The sequence below is a fragment of the Equus asinus genome, unplaced genomic scaffold (assembly GCF_041296235.1).
Source record: "Equus asinus isolate D_3611 breed Donkey unplaced genomic scaffold, EquAss-T2T_v2 contig_318, whole genome shotgun sequence".
In the NCBI taxonomy this organism is placed as follows: domain Eukaryota; kingdom Metazoa; phylum Chordata; class Mammalia; order Perissodactyla; family Equidae; genus Equus; species Equus asinus.
Window position 1 is genome coordinate 234,450 of NW_027224981.1, and position 25,820 is coordinate 260,269.

The 25,820-nt window shown below is 44.4% G+C and overlaps 1 pseudogene; it reads left to right on the top strand.

The window, feature by feature from the left end:
- Nucleotides 1–1,694: 1,694 nt before the first annotated feature.
- On the top strand, nt 1,695–24,420 carry LOC139039742 (thrombospondin type-1 domain-containing protein 1-like; annotated as a pseudogene).
- Nucleotides 24,421–25,820: the final 1,400 nt, after the last annotated feature.

Sequence of the window (25,820 nt, forward strand, 5' to 3'; positions counted from 1 at the left end):
CAATGACCAAGCATCTCAATAAAGCTGTTATTTAAGAAATGACCAAGCACGTTAACCAGCCACTTGTACCTGGATTGAGGTCCTGGGGAGAGAGTGTCTTTGAAAGATTAACGCAGAGCAAGTTGCTTTCTGACTGTTTCACCCAGTCACCAGAAAACTTCAATATAACCATTATTATATGCCTTTTATAGTGAAGGAAAGGAGGGATTAAGTAATTTGCCCAAGGTTACAGAGGCAGGGCTGGAATTAATCTCAGCTGTATCTAACTCCAAAGCCCACTCTTTGCCTTGAGCTTTTGCTTTTAAAACTGAAAATGCCAGGGACTGTGGCATTTGAAAAGGAATCCCAATTTGAGCTGATGAATGGATATTGGACTAGATAATTCTGTTGGTAGTGAAAGTGGATAATGACTTTAAAGCCTCTTTTGAAACTTTGGGTAGATTAAATGAATACTGCTAGAATTAGTTATTTGACAAGATAAATACTTAGCAAGTTTAGTACCTCTGGTAAACTGATAATTGAATAATTGTGCCATCTTTTAAAAGATTAAGTTAGATTCAAAGACCTGCAAATGCTGTATTTTTTTGTTTTAAAAATTGAGGTAGGGGCTGGCCCCGTGGCAGAGTGGTTAAGTTCGTGCACTCTGCTTCGGTGGCCCAGGGTTTCGCCAGTTTGAATCCTGGGCACGGACATGGCACCGCTCATCAAGCCATGCTGAGGCAGCGTCCCACATGCCACAACTAGAAGGACCCACAACTAAAAATACACAACTATGTACTGGGGGGCTTTGGGGAGAAAAAGGAAAAATAAAAATCTTTAAAACATTAAAAAAAAATGGAGGTAAAATTTACACAGTGAAATGCACAGATCTTAAGTTGGATGAGTTTTGACAAATGCATAAAAAATCCATGTAAATCGCACACCAAACAATAGAAGATATCTGTCGTTCCCAAGAGGTCCTTGGTGCCTCTTTCCCATCACCTGCTCCCCAGAGGCCACCACCGTGCTCTGATTTCTACTACCACACGTTAGTTTTGTCTGTCAAGTGGTGTATTTTGTGTAACAGAAAAGCAAATGGTGAAGTGCGTTGCACTTCACAGTGGACTCGAAAATGACAGCTCTTAAGGTGAACTCCATCCTCTTGTGTTCTTTTAAGAAGACAACTTTAACACATGCGGATTAGAGTTTTTTAAATGTTCTTTTTGATTTATTGAACAACCATTTCTGGCTGCTAAGAAAACGAAGATGCACTTTACCTGAATTGCTTCCTTTTGAAACTCTTCGATGACATTTGGGAAACCAAGTTTACAACCCACCAGTTATGCACTTCAACGACTGACTTTTGTGTTACCCCAGAAGAAAATGACGCTGGGGAAGTGACTGAATTTGAACTGGTGGGAGACTGCTGGCTTGTCCTTAAAATCCAGGTCCAGCCTGCGGGCTGCGGGTGTGTGCGCGCTCGGGGCTCCGCACCCGCTTCCCGCAGGCCCTGGCCGGCCAGGAGCGTTTCCTGCCGGGTTTCCCGTCCAGCAGCGCGCTCGCCCGGCGCGGGCAGGAAAGGATGCGCAGCCCAGAGAGGGCGGGGGCAGACGTGGCCGCTCGCCAAGGTCCCCCGCCCTCCGGGTGCGGCCCTCCGGGTGCCGCCCTCCTCGCGCCTTCGGGGCGGGCCCGGGCGGGGCTGCGGGAACCCGGCGCTGCTGTCCAGGGCGCGCAGTCCTGGGACGCGGGATGCTCGACGCCCTGCCTCGCGGCCCCTGAGGCCTCCTTCCTGCCACCCTTCTCGTCGCCTCGCTCGCCCCGGCCCGGGCTGCTGCGCCCACCAGTCCCGAGAGGTAAGAAGAGCCTTCCGCGATCCGGCGGGCGCTGCTGAGCCGCGAGGGCTCCCGGTGGCTCCGCCGGGGCCCGGCAGTGCGCCCGGACCCGGCCGCCCCTTCCCTCCCCGCAGCCTGAAAGCACAGGTGGACACTCCCGTTCCCTGGACGCTCCCGGTCCCCTGCCTTCGCTTCTTAGTGCTCAGCCTCTGCCGCCGAGGAACGCGCTTGGAAAAGTGTGCCTCTCCGCATCTCGGAGTCCCGGCTTTAACGCGAGCGCGGCTCTCCCCTGGCGCAGGTGTGGCCGAGGGGCTGAGGCTGACGGTAGCGGGGTGTTGAGTCCCAGTTGGGATGCGAAGCGTTTCAGAACAAGTTTGGGTCTTTCTAAAAAGAAATCCTCTCTGAGATATAAGCATTTCAGAACAGTCCTCATTTTAAGAGGGCTTTGTGCTGGCGACGCGGGCAGGGCTGGATTTCCAAGTATGAACTTGACTTGCGGGCCTTTGGAAAGCTGAGTGGAGGTGGGGAGCGCCCAGCTTCTAGGGAAGCTGCGTCCAGCCCGGGGGACCAGGGTAGAGCCGATCGAATATATAAATAAGGCCTGTTTACACGAGCTGCTTTGGAATTAGGGATTTCCTCCTAATAAATATTATTATTAGATATATACACACACGAGCGTGTGCGTGGTTGTCAGAAGGGTCAAAAATCACTTTGCTTATTTTTATTTTCCCTTTTATTTGGTAAGTCATTGGTCCCATGGACTTTAGCGTAATTTATTTTCTTTTTCGGCAGCTGTGAAGACCCTGTAGGGGTTTCTCTTAGCTGGTTTCAGCAAAAACATGGGATCTGAGCTTGGCATGATGCTGTTAGCCATTGAGAATATTCACAACAGATACATTTAAAATTTGTCTGTAAACGTTTTTGTATGTGAATGCTATATAGAAGTATCTTAAAATGTGTATGAAATACACCTAAGTTCTTCTTTTCTCAAAATGATTCTCAAGCCAAACATAAGTAGCCAGTAGTGTATTGGGAACACGTTGGAAGAAAAGCAAGCAAGGTGTAAAAAAAGGAAAATTAAAGAAGCATGCTATCTTCTTTAAAAAGTGTAGTGCTTTTTATCCAGCCTTCCATTCCATTCTGGGGTGTTCTGTTAATATCTTCAAATTAATGGTTGAGCTGGTAAAAATTGAGCATTTATTTTCAAAAGTGAGAACATTTTAAAAAAACATCCTTATTATGATTTTTCAGGTAGGCTGGTGTATTTTATAATTCCATTTCCATTCAGCTCTAAATGTAGATTATCACACAATTCTGTGTTTTACTGGTCATTTTCAAAGAAGGAAAATGTGTTATAATTGCAAAATCAGTTGTGATTAGGAGCTTCTTTAAGAAATGATTGTCATGGGGAAGCAAGCAGTTTGGGAGAAGCAAGTTCAACTTTTGGGAGCTACAGATCACCTGCTCCTCCTCTCTTTTTTTTTTTATCTTTTTTTTTTTCCTGCTTTTTCTCCCCAAGTCTCCCCAGTACATGGTTGTATATTTTAGTTGTGGGTCCTTCTAGTTGTGGCATGTGGGACGCCGCCTCAGCATGGCCTGACGAGTGGTGCCATGTCCGCCCCCAGGATCCGAACCAGAGAAACCCTCTGAAGCAGAGGGCCGCTGAAGCAGAGCTTGAAAACTTAACCACTCAGCCACAGGGCCAGCCTTGCTCCTCCTTTCTTTGGTTACTGAGGATCAGTGACTTAAAGGAAGTCTTTAAAGTGCCCTCAGCACCCACACTTGCCCAGGAGATCCAATGATGCTCACCTGCTGTCTTTGGCCAAGTTTCCCATCCCCGCTCAAGGAAAAGATTAGGTCCAATCTATGCTTAATTCCAGCAAAACTGAATTTCCTTTTTTTTGTTAGGGAGGGGAGGGAGCTCTAATCATTTGCATAATTACACTTCAAATCTCTGCTTCCCTTTGAGGAAGTCCAGTATTTCCTTTGTTCAGCTAATTTCTACTGAAAGGAACCTCCTGGGCCAGCCCTGTGGCGCAACGGTTAAATTCCCACATTCTGCTTCAGCGGCCTGGGGTTCGAGGGCCCAGAGCCCAGGTGTGGACCTACGCACCACTTGCTAAGCCATGCTGTGGCAGGCGTCCCACATATAAAATAGAGGAAGATGGTGGCAGCTGATGTTAGCTCAGGGCTAATCTTCCTCAAAAGGAAAAAAAAAGCTCGTGGAGACACACCAGTTCTCTTTCCATTGAATTTTTTATTATTTCCATCAATTCTTTACATTCCATTAATTTCTGTCTTATCTAAAGGGATGTAACATACATATATTGGAATATAATATGCTTAGTAAAAATATATTAGCTGTGCATAATGGGAATGTAAACATTAAGAAAATATACATTTGGTTATGTTTAGTAGCCCATAGTTTCCTAGACTTTGGTATGAAAAAAGTGGCACTTAAATGCCCTACATCTTATTCTATCACCTAACAGTCTGTTTATATCAAAGTGCCTCCTTCCACAAGTCATTCTGAACCACAGGCCAGCAGGGTCTTTCCTGCCCTCCTAGGTGCTTTGGGAAGATTGCCGCATGAAATCGTCTGTCTCCTGACGGATACCAGCAGCGGCAAGTATTGGAAGACTGACAGAAGATGATAATTGTTGTTTGTGTTTTCTCTTTACAGTGCCCTAAACAAGGGACTCAGGGTCACAGGGAGTTCTCATTTAATTGTAATACCCTGGGTATCTTTTCTAAAGGTCTGATAGTTTTGATGGAGCTCCTAGGCATTAAGAAATGAAGCAATCCTACTAACACACCAATTGTGTAAGAGAGACAGTGTTGGTAAGCCCATTTGTGGAAGCAAGGCAGGTCTACACAGTGCAATGAAACTTTGGCAAAAATTTAGTATATTAATCATTGTGAAATGACTAGCAGATGTATCATTTAGATTGGCTATTGGCTTTGATGAAATTAAGCAAATAATAGCAAACTCTCCATGTAAGGATGTGCTATAAAGAGAAAGACTTGCTGTCTCGCAAAGACAATCTTGGTGTTGGGCATACCTGAATGTTCTTAACAGGTGCTCTATCACGGAACAAAAGGGACATGCAGAATTACAGATCATTTCCCCGGGAAAAATTAGTGTCCTCCTTATTTTGTTTTCAGTACCAACTAGGAAATTTGACTTCTTAGAATGGTTTTATCATTTCATGATTACTATTTTATGAATCACATTGAACAGAGCCATCCATTTTTTGAGGTTCTGGTTTCAGGTGTTTTTGAAAAAAAAATTCACAATTTGGATGCGAGAAAGGACATGAGGAGACCAAAGACCTGGGATTTTGCTGATCAGAATGAAACAAATGTTGAAAGACTTTTCAAATCGCTTGTTGGTGGTGCTCTGTGATTGTGGTGAGTATTGTGAGCATACTTAATGCTATAGGTGTCAACAAAGAAACATCAGCGTGAGGTTTAGAAATGCATTGATGTCGACCCTGTGTGGAGGAGGCAAGGCAGGGTCTCCAGTGCAGTACCTTTTAGACTGTGATCCTTGCAACCCTGGGTTCTCTTAAGGGACTGCATTTTTGCCTCAAAAAATAGAGTTCATTTCTCAGTTGTATGCAACTACTGAACCAATAGATTCAACAATGTAATACTCTTTTCTTTTGATGATTTCGAAATATTTCATAGCAGTTCATCTAAGCAGTTGATGGTATGAGAGTGGAAATTGTTTTCAAATTGATGAAGAAATTATGATTCAAGAGACAGAGCATCCTGGCTCGTCTCGTATCAGTGGCATATCCACTTAGACCAGAGTGTATATTGTTCATTGTGTCCGGGGAATCTCCTTCCCTAGTCTTTTCTTTTTAAGAAGTTTAGTTAAACAAGAAGATGCTTGATTTACTGAAAACCAATCTGGGATTCATTTCTTTTAGAATCATTGATCCCTACTTAAAAACAGATTGTTCTATGTGTAACAGCCTCATACAAAAAATTATAAAAGTGTCCTTGGTTTCGAAATGGTAAATAAAGACACCAAAGTCTTCTATTTAAATAAAATCTGCTAGGATGTTTGTCATTGTTGAGAGCAAAATATCTCACTGGAATGTAAAAATAAAAGTTGAATGAGTGTAAAATAGAGCAGAACATAGAAGTTGAGTGCACAAGCTACTGAGGGAAAAGGAGATATTTTCATAGAGCTGGATTTTTTCCCTTCTTCTCTATCAATATCACTTGATGTTGATTAAATATGTTGCTACCAGTTAGTTTTTTTAAAAGAAAACATGCTTATATTGAGACATGAGTTACTTTAAATACAATAAAGGAATGGAGAGAGAAGAAATGAGAGAATAGAGAACACTCTACAATCATGCACTCCATAACGAGGTTTCAGTCAACAATGGACCACATATACGACAGCGTTCCTGTAAGGTTAGTACTATATAGCCTAGTGTGTGGGAAGCCATGCCATCTAGGTTTGTGTAAGTACACTCTATGATGTTCACACAATGATGAAATCGCCTAACACATTTCTCAGAACATATCCCCACTGTTAAGCGAGTCGTGACTGTACTGTAGTAGTCAGGATATGATACAACCAAACTGTAGTTTTCCAAATGAGAATGTATTCTTCTTTGTAAAAACAAAGGTTTTAGAGTAAAGTAGCAAGTTCTCTCTTTGCCACTGCTTGTACCCATCAACTGTATCTTTTTTCTCCATTTCCAAGTGAGCACGTGTGTCTCTTTCTTTAGCTGGCTGCCCATCAAATCAGAATCTGATCTGCCTCATTGCCAATCTCTGTCCTTGACAGTAGGCTTTCATTAGTTAGCTAAGGGGTGTATGCCTCTCGATCTTAAAATGCATCTCAGAACCATCCTGCCCCATCAGATTCAAATTAATCTGACATGTGTTCTCAGTCTTAGCTCCTTCCTTGGGCTATGGTGAGCACTGCAGTCTCTTTAGCCACCTATTCCCAAAAAGCTACCAGGTGGGCTCTGAACCAGTATCCAAGCTGCTCCAAAATCAGCTTCCTTCCTCAAACTTGAGTCATCTCCATCCAAAGGGGAGTATCCCTCAACTTCTGTACTGACTAAGTGAAAATAAAGAGCTTTATCATATTACAGTTTCCAAGCAAGTGGTGATCAAGCATTCAGGTCTGTCCAAGTTTTATGTATTTTATTTCACCTCATCTTAAATAAGAAATGGGTAAAATGCTGAACTAATTAAAAAAAAACAAACCCAAACCTTTATGTGCCCATATATTCATGTGCTGAGTCTAACAATCATTGATTGAATACATGTAAGGTATATTTAAAGACTACCAACCCAAACAACACATTGAGTCTTTTGGACATATAGGATGTGTATGTTATTATTATTAATATAATATATTGTATTATATTATGTATACATATTAAGACTAACAAATTCATACATATGTTGTTTTTCAACCAAAAGGATGCTGCAGCCCCTTAAGTCTAGAATTATTTCTTACCACAACCATGGGCCAGCTGATTATTACTTTGCCAAATTCTGTCTCCTTTGATATGTATTTGGATAAGATTCAAAATAGAAACAAGGATTCTTGTGTGTCTGTTTTCTCCACTCTCTACTTCAGCTGCTCAGATAGGTCTTTTTTAAGAAGGTATGATTGATCCTAACTGAGTGATACTTGTGGGCTAGTAGTCATCTCTTCTCTCTAGGCCAATAGGACTTACTGTAATGTCATTAAAATTGTCAAGGGCAAGCCAGGCTACTTCATAAATGGTCACTCTACCCCTTGGATGATCCTTGGAGAATAGTGTCAACATTTCTTATTCCTTTAAATACTTCTGTCTCATACAAACCAAGGGCACTGGTTCCTTTACTGGTGAAAATGCCCAAGTACTTGTCTTGAATATCAGAAAATAATAACTTTGAAGTATATTTGGGATCTTACATTTTAAATAGTCTAGAGCAGTTTATATTATATCATTTAAACCAAGCTTTCTTTCACTTCACTGTAAATCCATTTTCCCCAAATACTTAAACACCAGAATTTGATTACAGTGAGAAAAGTGAGGTGTTGGATTTTTATGTTGAGAGTCGTTACTCTTGCACTGTAGATTTTCATTGCAAATATATTACATTATTCAGTGTTGTGAGTTCAGAGTATTTATCGCTGATTAGTTACTTTAAACATAACCATGAAAGATGAAATGTAGGAACAAGCCCCTTTAGAATGGGAGCAGCACAGTGCCCAGCTCCCAGGATAAGCACTCGGCATCATTTTACATCATCCTTGGCTCAGTTCAGACTTCTCTTGTGTCTAAAATGCTGTTTTCTTCAATGGCACCAATAGTCCTGCTCAAAACACCTTTTTAAAGCCCTTTCTGACCATTTCATTTCAGTTCTTGGAGAAGCTGAATACCTCCTCTTGGGAGAGCCAGGCCATGTAGCGCTAAGCAACCACACGGTGTCTGTGGATTTCCATTATTTCGATGGTGCTAATGGGATGCTGAGGAATGTATCTGTCCTGTTGTTGGAGGCTGACACCAACCAGACTGTTACCACCAAGTACCTTCTGACCAACCAGTCCCAGGGGACGCTCGAGTTTGAGTGCTTCTACTTCAAAGAGGCTGGCAACTACTGGTTCATGATGACTCCAGAAGCAGCAGACAACAGCACTCCCATCCCCTCGTGGGAGAAAAGTGCCTTTCCCAAGGTGGAATGGCCTGTCTTTCACGTTGACTTAAATAGGACATCCAAGGCAGCAGAAGGTACCTTCCAGGTGGGCCTTTTTACCAATCAGCCACTGTGCCCGTTCCCTGTGGACAAGCCCAACATCTTGGTGGATGTCATCTTCAGCAACAGTCTTCCCGAGGCAAGAAAGAGTCAGGGACAGCCACTGGAGATAAGAACTAGCAAGAGGACAGAACTCTCTCAAGGCCAATGGGTTGAGTTTGGCTGTGCACCTGTGGGGCCTGAAGCCTATGTCACTGTGGTGCTGAAGCTGCTTGGCCGAGACTCGGTCATTACCTCCACAGGACCCATTGACCTGGCCCAGAAATTTGGATACAAACTAGTGATGGTGCCGGAACTCACATGTGAGTCTGGGGTGGAGGTGATGGTGCTGCCCCCACCATGCATCTTTGTCCAAGGAGTGGTCGCCGTCTTCAAGGAAGCCCCCAGACACCCTGGGGAAGCGATCATTCGACTGGCTGAAAACAGCCTGAACTTGGGAGAGAGGAGAACAGTATTCAACTGCACTTTGTTTGACATGGGGAGGAATAAGTACTGTTTTGACTTTGGTGTTTCCAGCGGAAGCCATTTTTCCACAAAGGAGAAGGAGTGCATGCTAATTCAGAGAAATATAGGTTGGTATTGAGATTTTAAAAAAAATTTTTAAATCAAATTGATGCCTTCATGCAATCAAAATTATGATTTTGAATTTAAGTGAACTTAATTTTCTATGAACTGTATCATAATTTTTATGGTTTATTCCTCATAATGTCCCAAACGGCATTATCATCCTTATATAAAAAGTCAAGAGTCCTGATAAACAGACCTGGCTGGCCACTCATGTAACCTCTCTAGGTCTCGGTTTCCCGATCAGTAAAGTGGACATAGTAAGAGTATCTACCTCAGAGAGTTGTGAGAATTGAATGAAGGAAATGGATACAGTTCTTAGCATAGTGCCTGGCATATAGGAAGCACCAATAAACATTAGCTATTATTACATTATATTTTAAAAATTATATTATTATGTCACATGGCAAATCCATGGCAGGTACGATCAGAGTTCAAAGCTAAATCCCAAATCGTGTTTAGTAACTTCTGTCTTCCTTCAGCTGAGTACATCTCCTTCCTTAGAGGAAGGAAGTGTGCTTAGTGAGATTACAGGGCAAGATTTTTAAACTTCTTCAAATTCTGGATTCTTTGGGTAATGCCCTAGCTAATCACAGGAAAGGGGGTTATCACCATCCCCTCCACCCCGCATGTTCCTCTGCCTTTCTTTCCCTTTTGCTGGGTGCAGGCCTGGTCTTGGCAAGAGGCTAATCTGGCAGAGATTGCCTGGGTCACTTACATATGCTCTTACCTTCCTCCCTACTGAGCCTGTGCCCCCTCATGGCCCAAACCTGGGCCATCTTTGTAACTCCAAGTGTATTTTGCTCCAAATTCACCCACATTCTCTTTTTAGAAGACGTCCCCTTCCTTTAACTCTGTCCCTGCCCACTGGCCACTTCCCTGCTTGCACTTACCTCTCTATCTGGCCTAGATTCTGTGGCCCATCCCTTTAATCACTTTCCTACTAATACCATAAACTCCTCTGCCCTGTTGTTCTTCCGTTGCACCTGCCAGGCCACACCCCAGCTCTGCATGGATCCAGCAATCTGCCAGCCGCCCACTGTACCCAAGCTGGATGAGAAGGTCACACCCAAGTACACTGGGGCCAGTGTGGGTGGGTCATGCCTCTCCTCTCAGCTGGGTTCACCATGCCACCCAGTAAGGCACCCTGGTCGGCTCTGCTCCTGTTCCCCACAATAGCTCGTTTAGACCTCCTGCTTTCTCTTTGGACCTCACCTACTCCCTGGCTAACTCTCAGAGCTGACTTTGCCTCTGACCACACAGAGTCGCTGGAAGCCATCAGGTGTGAGCTCCCTCGCCCTCCCACTGAAATCTATGTAGACCTACAGGCATCGTCCCATCCTCTCCCCCTTCTTTGCTGTCACCGGAGGAGAGGTGTCATTCCTCTGGTACAAGGTCAACCCTCCTCTCCACTGTGGATCCCAGCCTCTCCGCTCATTTCAGGAAACTTGTGTTAATCATTATCCTCTCTCTCTCCTGTCTTTAACTGTCCCTCTTTACTGGCTCATTCCCATCAACTTTGAGATGTACTTAATTTTCTTATCTAAAAACAAAACAGACCCCGCCCCTCAACCCCTGGTTCTCCAACAATTAAGACCCTCTTTCTCTCTTCCTTTCATAGTCCAGGTTCTTGAAAAGGTTGCCTACACTTTGGGGTTCATTTCTTCACTTCACATTCACTTTTCAACCCACTCGAAACCCACACCCCTCCCTTGAAAATGGTGTCACTAAAGCAGCCAGCAGATGACTTCCAGGTCTCCAAATCCGGGGGTGCTTTTCAGACCTCCGTATCTTCATTGACCTTGATTCTGTGACCTCATACTCACCTTGTTTACCTCCTACCTCCGTGGCTGTCTCCTTTGCCTGCCAGTTCCACCACCTCCTCTCATCCCTTCAGTGTTGGACCTCTGCATTGTTTTACTCCTCACACACTTCCTAAGTGATTACTGTCCTGGCCAATGACTCCAGATTGGCGCCTCTCCCCTGCATCCAAGAGCTGCTGAATAGCTGTCACCCCTCAGATGGCTCCCAGGTACCCCAAAAGCAATGTACCTGGAATTGGATTCATCATCTTACCCCCTAATCTTGCTCCTCAGTGCTGGACTCCACCTCCCATCTCATTGTTCAAACCAGAAACCCAGGCGTCTTCCTCTTCTCCTTCAGCTCCTATGAATAATAAATCACTAAGTCCTATGGATTTTTGTCTCCTTGGGGCCTGAAGATAGTGTGTAAATAACGATTTACAGCAAATATATAATAGATGTTGCCAAAAATGATTATTTATGATTTTCATTTATCCTATTTAGTGTGAATGTTTATATTTTTCTCTGCAGAAATGTTAATGCGTTTGGTTATGGGATGCTGCCTGAGATCCCACTAGGGGAGTGTTAGTAATATACAGCACAGGCACTGTAATAACTTGAAAAAATCGAAATTGAGAAATTCTAAATTCTGAACACATCTGCCCCAAGAGTTTCAGATAGGGAGTATGGACCCTGTATCTCAAGGCCAAAAATATATATATTTGAGTTGAGAATTATTATTGATAGAGGGTATAAATTCATATTCACATATTTTTATTTTTTTTACTTATTTTTTGACAAAAATTGTACATATTTAATGCATAGTTTTCTTGATATTTTAACATTTTTGGCCGTCTTTTTGTTTCTCCGAATAGATGATCTTGTTTTTCCTTCCTAATGACTAAACAGGAGCTTTTTACCAAGAATAGGAGTGCTGTCACCCCTGTCATTTTGTTCTTATTTGTAGCTGTTTGCGATAATGGTTTTATCTTTAATCCTTTGCTGAAATCGGATTAAGCCACTTGTCTACTTTGTGAGTTAGTTTACCTAAAACTAGAAAATATAATTTAAAAATCCCTGTAAGCAGACCCTTGGATGCTGTAATACTCGTCACTTCTCTGAAAGTGAATGAACCAGTAAAACCCTTTCATTCAGTGCAGCTCCCCCTCTTCCTCTGGGATCCCTTTAGGACAGCTGACGTGCTGTATGTGACCATGTGACATGATAAAGCTAACATTTATATAGTGATTACTTTGCATGAGGCACTGGTCTCAGTGCTTTATGAATATTAACCCATTTAATCTTCATAACAGCCCTATGAGTTAGGTTTATTATACTGTCAATTTTATAGGTGCAGAAGTGGAGGCACCGAAAGGTTAAGTAACTTGAACAAGGTCAATGGTGGTTAAGTGGCTAAACCACCACTGGTGGTTAGACTGGCTCGACAGTTTGCTTTTACCACTATTCTATGGTGCCTCCCATATAATCAGCTGTCAATCCATGTATTAAACAATATAAAGCTTTTAGATTAAAAAAATGTTCTAATATTTTCCTCCTCCTCTCACGGGTTCGTCTTGTGCTGCCCACCCCCTTGAGCGACATACAACTCACTTTGGAGTCCACTGGCCCAGGCAGAAGCATGATTTGTCCAATATAAGTGAGCCTTGTTCTGTGCCCAGAAAATCTGAACTGCTTATCCAGGAGACTTTGCTCCTACTGCTGCTTGTAGCTACTCACTCATGTCAGTAGAATCTTCTTATAAGCATGTTTTGTTTAGTTACCTTAGTCTTTTGAGCGAAATGTCTTGCAGATGTGAATATTTCACAGGCTGCATTCCTTCAGATAGTCTTGGGGTGGAAACAATCTCCCTTCTACTATTCCAGAAAAATTTTGCTCATTCAGAATTAATATCCTCTCGAGTGGCCTGAAAGGTATTTATCCTGGCAAAACAGGTTTGTTATGGAGTGTGAACGCATGTGTGGACATCTAAACAGGACAAAACAGACAGCCTTCCATTCATAAAGTTAAGACTATTTGGAATATTGGTCATCTTGCTCTTCATTTCTAAAACATGAACTACAGTTATTTAATTACTTCCCATTTTGCCAAGTATTTCCCTCAAAGTTATTAGTAGAAATCTTCAGGGAACAGATAGAGTTACTTAAGGCATTTTTTTATTTGCCTGATTAAATTTTTCCATTGCTTTATTTTAATGTTTTCCTGTGTTTCTTATTTGATTAATTTGATCTGGAAATAAAAAGACAAAACGTAGCTTAAATGTTTGCTTATTTTCATTGTTGATTATCATATAAGCTGTGATTTCACTTTCAAGGGCAAAGGACACAACATTTCAAAATGAGATTTTTGACATTAAGATTCAAGCTTTTATTAAAACTTTCATTTTTTTCTGGCACCTACTAATGAAATTTTTGTTTTCCGTTTGACAAATGACTTTCAGTATTTAAATAAATTACATTTATGTAAAGTAAAGGCAGAGTTAAGAAAGAATAACAGAAAGATTCTCAGCTTTTGTAATTCTCCCTTTTGTGGTCTTAAATATGAGCACAAGGGAAGGATAAACTATACATTGACTTAATTTTCAATTTAGATTTCACAGTAGTGGAATTCCTAGTAGATATTTGAAAAATAAATCATAATACTTTAACTTAGAGAGACTTTATTATGAGAGTCCCAAAGCTTTGCGAGCACTGGGGGCTTAGTGTCTGGACAGCTCTGAAGCTTGAGGACAAAGCCGGCTCATTGTTCTACCCTTTGAGGAGCTGCAGTGTGATCTGGGAGGCACAGAACCGATATTGTGTTCAGTTGGACCTCTGGGTGGAACATAATTACCACACCTCAGTTGATGTGAGTCCAGGATACTGGTTTGTAATGCTCCCACTCTTGTGAAGATCCCAGAAACTTTTAATTGCTGTGAAGAACTCATATTCCATGAGTCACTCACTCCAAAGATTGCACCACTTGGCTCACCTGAGAATGTCTCTGCCCTCCACGTTCTCCTCATGTTTTCCTAGTGCTTTATATACCTTTGACTGCGGTATGAGTTTTTTTTCATAAAGGATGAAGAAGGGCTTTTATGCAGAGGTTGTTTTGGTGCCTAGTGTTGGCGTGACCTGATGGGTCTTGGGGTTGGATGGGTGCTGATAGAGTAGGCAATTAGGATTATTTTTTAAGAGGGGACTACTCAGTTATTCTATCTGGGAGTGGTTGCACCTATGCTTGCAAGAGAAGTTTGCATTTCTCAAGCAATAATGACTGTTTGGGGAGTGTTTTTTATGTATTTTGAAGCTCTGGTCTTGTGAGGGTTGTTAAGTCTCCTCGCTGAATTGACCCTTTTATCTCTATGTATTGTCCCTCTTTATCCCTGGTAGTATTCCTTGTTCTGGCATCTACTTTGTCTGACGTTAATATAACCACTCCAGTTTTCTTTTGATTGATGTTCACAAGGTATAACTTCTTCCATCCTTTTACTTTTAACCTATTTATGTATTTGTATTTAAGGTATTTTCTTTAAACAGCATGTAGTTGGGTCATGCTTTTTTATCCAGTCTCACAATCTGTCTTTTAATTGGTGTCTTTAGATTATTTATATTTACTGTAATCATTGTATGGTTGGATTAAGATCTACCAGCTTTTTTTCTTTTTAAGATTTTATTTTTCCTTTTTCTCTCCAAAGCCCTCCGGTACATAGGTGCATATTTTAGTTGTGGGTCCTTCTAGTTGTGGCATATGTGGGACCCCGCTTTAGCATGGCTTGATGAGCAGTGCCATGTCCGTGCCCAGGATCCGAACCAGCGAAACCCTGGGCTGCCGCAGTGGAGCGTGCCAATTTAACCACTCGGCTACGGGGCCGGCCCCAAGATCTACCATATTGGTAGTTTTATATTTGTTCCATCTGTTCTTTGTTTCTTTTCCCCCTTTTTTCTGGCTTCTTTTGTATTAATTGAATATTTTTTATGGTTTACTTTAGACTGTTGGTTTATTGTTTCTACCTTAAAATGTTTTTTAGTGGTTGTCCTAGAATTTGCAATATTCATCTTTAATTGCTTTCAGTCTGCCTTCAAATAATGTTATATTGCTTCACATGTAGTGTAAGGGTCTTGTGACAGTACACTCCCAATTCATTCCTCCCATTCTCTGTGTGATTGTTGTCATACATTTTACTTTATATGCCCTATAAACACATAATACATTCCTGCTATTTTACAGTTACTTGTATAAGAGACTATCTGATATTGTCCCAGACCTCTTGTGTATTCTATTCTGTTTTGTTCACTCTTTTCTTCCTTTTTGTGTTTCAGTTTTCGTGATTTCTATTGATCTGTATTCAGAGTCACTGCTTCTTTCCTCAGCTGTGTCGTGTCTCCTGGTGAGCCTCTGGAAGGCATTCTTCATCTCTGTTAGCACGCTATTCATTTCATTCCATTTGATTCTTTTAAGCTTATGAATCTTTGATGAATTTTCCATCTGTTCATGCATCTTGCTCATGTTTTCGACTAAAGTCTTTAACATATTAATTATAGTTATTTTAACTTCTCTCTTTGATAGTTCCAATATCTGGGTCACATCTGAGTCTGGTTCTCTTGATTACTTTGTCTCTAGATGGTTTATGGTTTTTTTCTCACTTCTTTGTGTATCTCACAATTTTTGTTTGAAAGCTGGACATCTTTTTTAGAATTGTAGACACCGACAGATAGTATTTATGCCTGGAAATGGGCATACCCTGTTTTTGCTAGGCCTTTAGTGTGGGGATTGGGTCAATGTGGTAAGGAATTGGGGCTGTTTGGGCTTTTGCTGTTGCTATGGCTACCTTCAGTGCATGACAGAGTTCAAAATTTTCTAATGTTACTTTGTGATTAGGGTAGGAGTTGGGTTGCCAGAGGGTTTTTCTCCATGCTTCTGTTGCACCCTCAGCTTTAGGCTTGAGCCTGTACATCAGAGAGGTTTTCCTGTCACTCTTGCCCCTGCCTCAGCAGTAGACTGTTGTTACTTGATACGTGGTAATTGCTGGCCTGGTGCAGCATGGGGGTCGGGCAATGGGTGTGGGAGAGCATCCTCTTGTTCCAGTTCAGCCTTAGTCTCAGGCAAGTGCTGTGCCCCAAAGTCTCAGTGATGGGGCCTTCCTGATGATCCTGCCCCTCCCCAGTGCTAGAAGCTCTCTCATAGTCTGGGCCCAGGATATTGTCTGCTCCTTTCCAGGGTGAAGGATTTTCTTCCTTCTCCATTCCGTAGTGGCACTGAGTTTCAACCGGTGCTCTTAGAGTTACAAGGTTTGCTGCCTTGTCCCCAGTGGTCGAGGCTTTTGTTGATAGAGCAGATGTGGAGGAGGGTCTGGGTGAGGTCTGTGTCTTTCCCACAGCGCTGCTCCTTCCCTGCTTGGGCTTCCATCACAAGGGAGGCTTTCTCTGCTCTCAGTCCTTGTGAGCATCTGCTGAGATCCGGGAAGAGCCTGCAAATGGGTACAAATTCCCCCTGCATATGTGGCTCCCAGGGGTCCTATATTCCCATGCTAGCCCATACTAGGCCTCTAGCAGTTCATTACATTTTTAGATGACTTCTCACCAGCTTATATGAGGCCTGGTGTCTGCCCCAGGTAAGCAGTGTTTGCATCCTGTCTTTCCTTATATTCCAGGCTAGTTGGTGGCCCTGTGATCTTACCTCTGTGGGGTTCTAGGAAGGTTAGTGTTTTGTAGATTATATAGCCTTTCTTTGTTTTAAGGGTAGGAGCAACACTCTTTTCCAGCTTTTTCACATCTTTAGGAATGTTTTTATTTACTGACTTTTCAAGACCTGAGATTTGAGTTGGCTGCTTCATTTGGGTACAGTTAAAGTCTGATTCTCAAATGAACTAGCATTAAAAGCATGGCTAATGTCCTTGCAGAAACTTGGGGACTGTGGCAGCCGTGGAGCCAGTGTAGTGTCACGTGTGGGGATGGTGTCAGAGAGCGTCGCCGCGTGTGCCTGACTTCCTTCCGCTCCAGACCTGGCTGCCCCGGAATGTCCTCGGAGACCTCCCTGTGTTCCCTGGAGGAGTGTGCTGGTAGGTATTCTGCCTTCAGGAGTCTCTCCTCAGAGCCTCCATCTGAGAGATTCTTGAACCCAAGCTGCCTGAAAGTCACTAGTCTGAGTTCGGGGGTGGACTCATTAACGTTCTCTTATTGCTGTTGGCTGTACTAACCCTGTATTCCTTAGTGTGTCTATGACTGGGAGTAACTGGCCAGTGGGATGACAGGGCATTTACCACTGTGGAAGATCAGGAAATGACACGGAAATCTATCTAACTTAAAACTTCAGATATATTAAATAATTTTTAAAAATACAAAAATGGGTGGGATGATCATTTCTTCCCAAGAGCTTTTTTGTTTTGTTACTTCTCCCCACCAAAACTGTGGGAAAACATTCAAAAAGTTTTCTTCTCCTTATCATCCCAGAGAAGCCCTAGGGGACCACACAGACGGTTATTTGTCAGAACGAGGCAAGACAGCTTGTCTTGTCCCTTGAATGGCTCTACATGTATTCCATACCACCCCTACCCAGGAGGAGAAGGTGGGGAGATTTCATCTTTCCTTCACCTGGAGACTGACCTTTCCTTAATCGTCTAAGCATCTTGAAGGTACACACTGGTAGATGCTCAATAAGTGATGTGTATGGTCCATAGATGTGATGCTCACATGACTTAGTTAGCTGCATCCCATTCATTTGGCATAGGTTATAGTAATAAAGGCTCCTTGCTCGTCCCACACACCATCCCACCTTCTGATATACAATCAGCCCTCCACTTAGTTGGCTGGCCTTTGCTCTGGTCCCAACTCTCAGATAAAGTCATTCTGTCAAGTCCTGCCTTCTTCCACTGTCCAGTTCCAGGTTAAAAAACCATCCCTAGTTCCTTTTCCCTTTGGGATAGGGAGAAGTTAGGTGTTTTTCTGTGTTTGGCTCCCAACACAACTTTTGGCTAAAGAGCACCTTTTAGCCAAAACCACAGGCATCTGGCTACATCCTGGCCAGTGTCCCGGCCTGTGGCCTTAGAAAATCATTGTTGCTGTCTCGTCTTTCCAACCAATACTGTAGGCTTTGTTCTCTTTATTCTAGCATCCTGAGGATATCCTCACTTCTGGGTTTTCCTATTACAGCCTCAGGCCCAGGCTCTTCTCCTAGCCCTCACCCTGCCCCTCTTCTTTCATAAGCCCTGGGCCCCACCCTGAATTGTTCTTTCTCCAGTTGTGTCTCATGCTGTTGTCTAAGGCTCTCTTCTCTGTCTGCTCTTTTCAAGTCCTCTTCACTTTCCACAGCTCCTTCCTTGTGTATAACTTCCTCCACATATGCCTGCTCCTCTCAATTCTGGGAGAACAGAATCGGGTTAAGATATTCCATGTAGAGTTCCATAATACTAAGATGAACTTAAAATTAATTGCCACTGGCTTCTACTGCACCCTTGGAAGTGACAGCAGTGTCAACCATTTATTGACCATCTGCTATGTGCCAGCACTTTAAATACATTAGCTCACTTACAGCTCACAATAATTCTATGAGGTAAGGATTATTATGTTGGGCTCAAATCTTGAGAGCTTGCTGCCTGCCAGGCATTTTTCTAAGTGCCTTGCACATATGAAGTAGGTACATCATGATCTCCACATACAGATGAGGACTCGGAGGCCCAGAGAGGGTAAGTGACCTGCCCGAGACCATAAAGCTAGAAAGCAGGGACCTAGATATGACACCTATCTACTAAGCTACCTATCTTGAATAATTGCCTTAATATACAAGCCAGTCTAGCTTTCTAGAAGCACCGACAGCCTGGAATTTGCAATCATTTTTAGGATATGTGGTATTATTTCATGTTCTGGCATCTCAACTCTTTAATTCCAGGCGGGAACTAGAAATTTGTACATTATAAATTAGTGAAAAGGGTAAGTGCTGCAGGTACCCTACTTCTACTCTAAGTGGTCCTCAGTTAAATGCTTACATTGGTAAAAATGGTCATTTCTTCCAAGTGTTCTCTTTTTCCTATTCAACCTATTTTCCACTCTTTGGAAATGTAAAGATCTGTTTGCAGGCTGCTTAGCATCAGGAAATCTCCATCACTTTTGGTGAAGGGGGAAAGGCTAGATGAGGCAGAGATGGGCGAGGTCCGCAGCTTTTGGGCTTTCCTCCAGCCATAGTTTTGCAGGGAACCAGCCAGAGTCAGAGATGACAGCTAAGTAAGGGGTTCCATAATGTACCGGAGCAATGCTGCTACCCACTGACCTAAGCAGCCACTGCAGATGGAAGAAGTGATGAGTCAGCAATCAAGTCTGTCATCATTCAACTATTTTCACTTGGTTGAGAGTTTAGAGTTTTGTTTGGCTTTGAAAGGCTATTTTTGTGCCAAAGTCTGAGGGTAGTTCTGTATTAATTTGGTCCATCTTGTTCAATACAAGAGTGGGAGGATCCAATAGCCCTTGTACCCACGTTCTGTCTGGTGGGATATTGATCATTTTGCAGTTACCTTTTTAATAATGAATCAATTAATTAATCTAACATTTATTGAGTATCAACTATGTGCAAGTTACTGTGACTGGGTTGGGAATATATGGATAAGACATGTCCCTGTCTGGAAGGGGCTTATGATATAGTAGCTCAGCAGACATATAAACAGGCACAATACACAGTACAATAGAGAGCCTACAATGATGAAGGTATCCACAGCTTGCTATGGATGCTTACAGGGGTGATAACGTATGCTGGGAACACCTCCATTCTTGGAGGAGGTGATGATTGAACTGAAGTTTGAAAGCTGAGTAGGTGTCACCAGGTGAAATACGTGAGAAGGGAAATTTTAGCAAAGGGGGCAATGGAAGAAAGTGGCACATTAAGAGACCCAGAGGATGGAAAATGGTTTCATGTGGCTAGAGGATAGTGTGTCAGGAGGGAGTGGTAAAAACGAGGCTGGACAGGTAGGCAGGAGACAGATTCTGAGGGGCTGTGAAGGTTTGGACCTGTATTCTAGAGAGATCTCTCGGCTGTAGTGTGGAATATAAATCAGAAGGGGTAGGGGTGGCAGCAGAAAGGCCTGTTAAGAGTTCTTCACTAACCCAGGTAAGAAATGAAGCACTGGCAGTGGGGATGCAGAGGAGAGAGGGATTCCAAGACTCCGATGTGGTGAGTGATGGAGAGGGAAGCATCAGGGATGAAACCCAGGATTCTGGTACTGGCAACTGCATGGACAGCAGGGCCATGCCGTTGAGATTGGACATATCGTACTGGGGGGTTCTGGGGGGAGGAGGATGAGTCTTGGGCATGTGGAGGTGAAGGTGTCTGGGATGCTGATGGAGAGAGCAGAGCTATTGCAGCCAGGATGAGATCTAGATCTCCCTGGCTCCAAAGTTCATGTTCTTCTCGCCAGTTAGTTAAGTGAATGTTATCATTGAAACCAAGAAGAGAAAAACTCACAGGAAGTGTCAAGACAGTAACCAGTGCTGCAGCAGTCAAGGAATATCAGGACAGAGCGCCTTTGCATTTGTCGTTTGGCTATTAGATCATTAATGACCTCGACAGGACCCGTTTCATTGGAATCCTGGGGACAGGTTGCAGGAGCCAGAGGCGACGATGTGGAAGCAGTAAGTCAGCAAATGTGGACTCCTCTTTCTGTAAGCTTGGCTGGGAATACCAGGAGCAAGATACAGCTATGGCAGTAGTGAGAGGGTTCTAGAAAGGTCTTTACAAAGTGAGAAGAGCTTGAGCATGTTTCTGTGGAGCTGCACAAAGGAGAAGCTGGAGATAATTGGTACCAAGGGACGATCCCCCTGGAGAAGGGTGGCCTAGAGAGTACTGGGCGGACTTGCTTTATAAGAAGAGACTTCTCCCACTAATTCCATAGAGAAAGAGGTAAATAGAGATGTGCCTGCTGCTAAGTTTATGGGGGAGGAGAGGATGGCAGAAGAAGTTGGGAATGTACTTGCCTGATGGTGTCTATTTTTGTGACCTAGCAGACTGCCAAGGAAGGGGATTAGGTGGGGGCGTGAGGAAAGTGGTGAAACTTTGAGGCAGTTTTATTGGAATGGAAGATGGAAGAGAGAATTGCTTAGGGAGCCATGGACGGAGTTATGGGCAGCCGAGGTTGGGCGCTGTCAGTGCGTAGAGGCACTGGCCTGCATGGGTGCATTATTTTCTCCACCAGAGCTCAGGGCCTGGGTGCAGCAGCTGAGAATCTGCTGGGATTCCCACACCCACATTCCTGGATTTATCTAGGGATGGACTTTTGCTGCAGAGCAGGGAAAGGGCTATAGCTCAGTATTAGTGGCCAGAGAGTTGAGGTTTTGGCAGGAGAATGGTTTAAGTGATGGATCATGGGTGTAGGGAGAGAAGTGAGGCCAGGAGGTGGCTGGCAGATTGGGAGAAAATGCAAGGGTTGGGGAATCTGAAGTTGCAGTGAGGTTGAATACCCAGTGTAGTAATCATGAGTGAAGGAGAGGGGAGGATACAGCCAGAAAGTGGGCTGTGAAGTTCAAGATTTCAGAAGAGGAGCAGCTGCAGACAACGGAAAGGTATGACATGCTGGATGGACACTGAAGCACTGGGACTCCAGTAGGACTCAAGTACTAGTGACTGATGGCTGCCACGAGGTTGGCAGATAACAGAGTTGAAGGAGGAGTCGGGGGCGGTTTGGGTGGATGGCACGGGCATCAAAAGAGTAGAAGTTTTATACAGAGGTGAAAGAGTTGGTTGAAAATGGCAGTCAGGAATGAGGAGACAGGATACACCCTACTTCTGGCCCTGTTTGCTTATAAAGTATGTGTCACAGCTTCCACCCAAGAGGGTGGGCAGGGGGAAGCTGTGTCCTGCAGGATATTCAGTCTTCAGGTAAGGCAAGGAGGCAAAGGGAGTGTTTGGTGGAGAGATTCCGGATGTGGAGGAGGTTGGTTACCACAGGGTACAGTAGAAAGGAGAGGAGAGAGTGGGAGAGTGTGGGTCTAGCAGATGACGCAGAGAGCTGGTGGTGATAAGAGAGTAGGCAAGAAGAGAGAGGACAGGTGACTGGAAGGGCTTGAATGGAGGACAGTGACCACGGAGGAAAGGGAGATGAGGCCTGGTGGCATTAGGTGGTCTCAGGTTCCCAGGTGTTTCGGTGGCAGTACAGCCTGAGGCCCCGCTGGCCTCTGAGCCTTGCTGAAACATTTTGATGACTGTGGGACAAACCAGTTTGAGAGAGCAGAGAAGAAGAGGAAAACTCAAGGCCACTTGGAAGGGAGGAAGGGAAGTGGACAGCTGAAAATAGAGGAATGAGAAAGCAGAGGCTTCAACATTTAGGAAAGACAGTTCCTGGGTATTAGAAGGGAGGAATGAATTCTGTTGTATTACCGAAGATCTTCTTTCACCTATCAATTTCTCTCGAGATGTGCAAATTTAGGTACAACCTACCTAAATTATTTTGCATTTCAAGTTTTATACTTGGTAGGAATTTTCCAACGTGCATCTCAAAGGTACATTTAACTACAGATATCCCATGTTTACATCATTGTAAGCAAAAACCTGGATTTTACCTTGAAACTTTCCTCATGCTACTTCTTTGTGAAAAATGTGAGACAAGCGTCAGCAGGAGCCCCCGAGTCCAGGAATCACCTTAAGTGTGGCTTATCTGGTCACCTCACTTACATGGGTCTCTGTTTCTTAGTTTGGCTTAAGCTGCCAGCAGAGATGCAGATGTGGGACCAGAAATCTTTGTTCTTAGAAAAGCCTCTCAGAGACCTGAAAACCACCAGAGAAAACACTACTAGAGAATACATTTGTTCTTCCCTTTTTTGTAGCTTTCCGGCCATCCAGCCCGTCTCCTCTTCAGCCGCAGGGCCCGGTGAAGTCCAACAACATCGTGACGGTCACTGGGATTTCGCTGTGCTTGTTCATCATCGTGGCCACCGTCCTCATCACGCTGTGGAGGAAGTTCGGCCGCCCCCCCAAGTGCAGCACCCCCGCTCGGCACAACTCCCTCCACTCGCCCAGCTTCCGGAAGAACTCAGATGAGGAGAACATCTGCGAGCTGAGCGAGCAGCGCGGGAGCTTCTCGGATGGGGGTGACGGGCCTGTGGGGGGCCCGGGGGACATGGGCATCCCTCTGACCTACAGGCGCAGCGTGCCGGCCACTCCCGAGGACGACGCTTCCCGGCAGTGACAGCTTCCAGTCCAACGCGCAGAAGATAATCCCACCGCTGTTCAGCTACCGCCTTGCCCAGCAGCAGCTGAAGGAGATGAAAAAGAAAGGCCTGACAGAAACCACCAAGGTGTACCACGTGTCTCAGAGCCCCCTGACAGACACGGCCATCGACGCCGCCGCCGCCGTCTCCCCCTTAGACTTGGAGAACCCGGAAGAAGCTGCCGCAAACAAGTTCAGGATCAAATCCCCGTTTCTGGACCAGCCCGCGGTCAGCGCCGGGGAGAGGCCTCCCTCCAGGCTGGATGTCGGGGTCTCGCAGGCCACTTGTGCCGTGAGCCCCAGCCAGACCGTGATCCGCAAATCCCAGATGAGGCACGTGGGCAGCAGAGGGGGGCTGTCAGAGCGGAGCCACCCCAGGAGTTCCCACTTCCGGAGGACAGCCAGTTTCCACGAGACCAAGCAGGCGCGGCCCTTCAGGGAGAGGAGCATGTCTACCCTGACCCCACGGCAGGCCCCCGCCTACAGTTCTAGGACGCGGACCTGGGACCAGGCAGAAGACAGGTTCAGGCCTCAGAGTCGGGGTGCTGCCGCGCTTCCTGAGAAACTGGACCATTTCCAAGGGGCAGGTGGAACCGCTGGTCCACTAAGCCCCCTCCCTAAATCCTACACCTTGGGGCAGCCCACCAGGAAGCCAGACCTAGGGGATCGTCAGGCGGGATTGGTGGCAGGAGGCGAGAGAACAGAGCCTCACAGAGCTCGGCGGGGACCGTCCCCCAGTCACAGGAGTATCTCAAGGAAGCAGCCCTCCCCCACTGCCCCCAAAGATAGCTACCAGAGGGTCAGTCCTCTGAGCCCTTCTCAATGTCGGAAAGACAAGTGCCAGAGCTTCCCGGCGCACCCCGAGTTCGCCTTCTACGACAATACATCATTCGGCCTCACTGAAGCCGAGCAGAGGATGCTGGACCTCCCGGGATATTTTGGGTCAAATGAAGAGGATGAAACCACAAGTACTCTTAGCGTGGAGAAGCTGGTCATCTAGACCAAGAGTCAGCCTGAGACTTGACACAACTGGGGTCCTTTGCTCAGGTTGTGGTACCAGCTGCTCACATTGTTGTGCGGACTGTTTTGTATAACTGTTTGTGCAGGAGGACAGAATGTGGGGAGGAAGTAACTCACACAGACCAGCATGTGTGTGTGCACCTGTGTTTGAATTTATAAGGAAGAAGTTATTTATCCTGAACCTTTCCCTTTGTAATCCTATTTCTATTGGTTTATTCCTAATAACAATGATAATAGAATTTAAACAAGAGTGAAATAGGGCTTGGTGTCTCATGTGGATGTGAAAGATGACAAGATGTGACTTGTGAGGATGAAATGCTTTGAAAAGTTCATTTGCCAATTCCAACCTGAAACAGAAATCTGGGAGTCTCAACTATAAAAGGGCTGGAACAAAGCAAACTTGCTAATACAACCCTGAATGGTAATTTATTAAGTTGTAAATGCATAAGAATTTGACACCTACAGGGGCAGTATTGAACCAGTTTCATATTTGGCTGATGAAGTCACTTATGACTACCATGCACCTAGGAATGGTGATACCACAAGATATCCTAGAAGAACTTTCAGGCCAGAGTTTGGTGATATCTTACTGTTTTTTATGCAAGGAAGAGCCCTGGTATGTGACACAAAATTATGTGAGTTAATTCTGCTTTGGGGAAATCACATAAGAAGCTGATTTTTCAGGTAGTGAGTCAAATGAAGACCTATCCATCCATCCATCATTGTTTTGAGCAAAAAAGTAGACAGTTTTGAAAGCAAGGTGTTGTCTTCTGAGAAAGCACCAACTGGAGTGGGTAGTGGGTGTTGGCCAGGACACTGCCCGACATCAAGATGCTGACTTTGTGTTCCTGGACCAAATTGGCAGCAGGGACCCCAGGGGGTGCCATTCTGAAACTGGTGTGTGTATGTTTCTAAAGATAACTTTATCATGTTACTCAGAATGTGCTTAAATTAATCTCGGGTATATGGGAAGCAGCCAGCCCGGTGATCTAGTGGTTAAGATTCAGCGCTCTCGCCCTGCAGTCTGGGGTTCGTTTCCAGGTCAGGGAACCACGCCACTTGTCTGTCAGTTGTCATACTGTGGCAGCTGCATGTTGCTGGGATGCTGAAAGCTATGCCGCCGGTTTTCAAACACCAGCAGGGTCACCCATGGTGGACAGGTTTCAGCAGAGCTTCCAGACTAAGACAGACTAGGAAAAAGGACCTGGCCAGCCGCTTCTGAAAAAAGTTGATTGTGAAAGCCCTGTGAAGGGCAGTGGAGCATTGTCAAATACAGAGCTGGAAGGTGAAAGGATGGAGCCAATAAAGACTGGGTAGGCTCACTAGGAGTCAGAGTCGACTCCACAGCACACTCAGAAAAAAATGTGGAAAGTAGGTAGACTGGATTATGATTTTACAGCTTAAGCTTTTTTAATTGGAAGAAAGAGGTAAAGAGGGAAATAGAGAAAAGAAGTCTTTTAGAAATTTAGAACCACTTTTGTTTTCTGATTCAACCTCCCGACCACATTATACAGAGGAAGAATTTGAGGCTCAGGGAGGGGAATTAGCCCTGTAGGGTTGGATGGACGTGCACTCATATTTTTATCCTAAATGCCTACCTCTTTGCACTCTGCTATCACAGCCTTCGCAAGTCTTCTCTAACAGCAGAAACTTCAG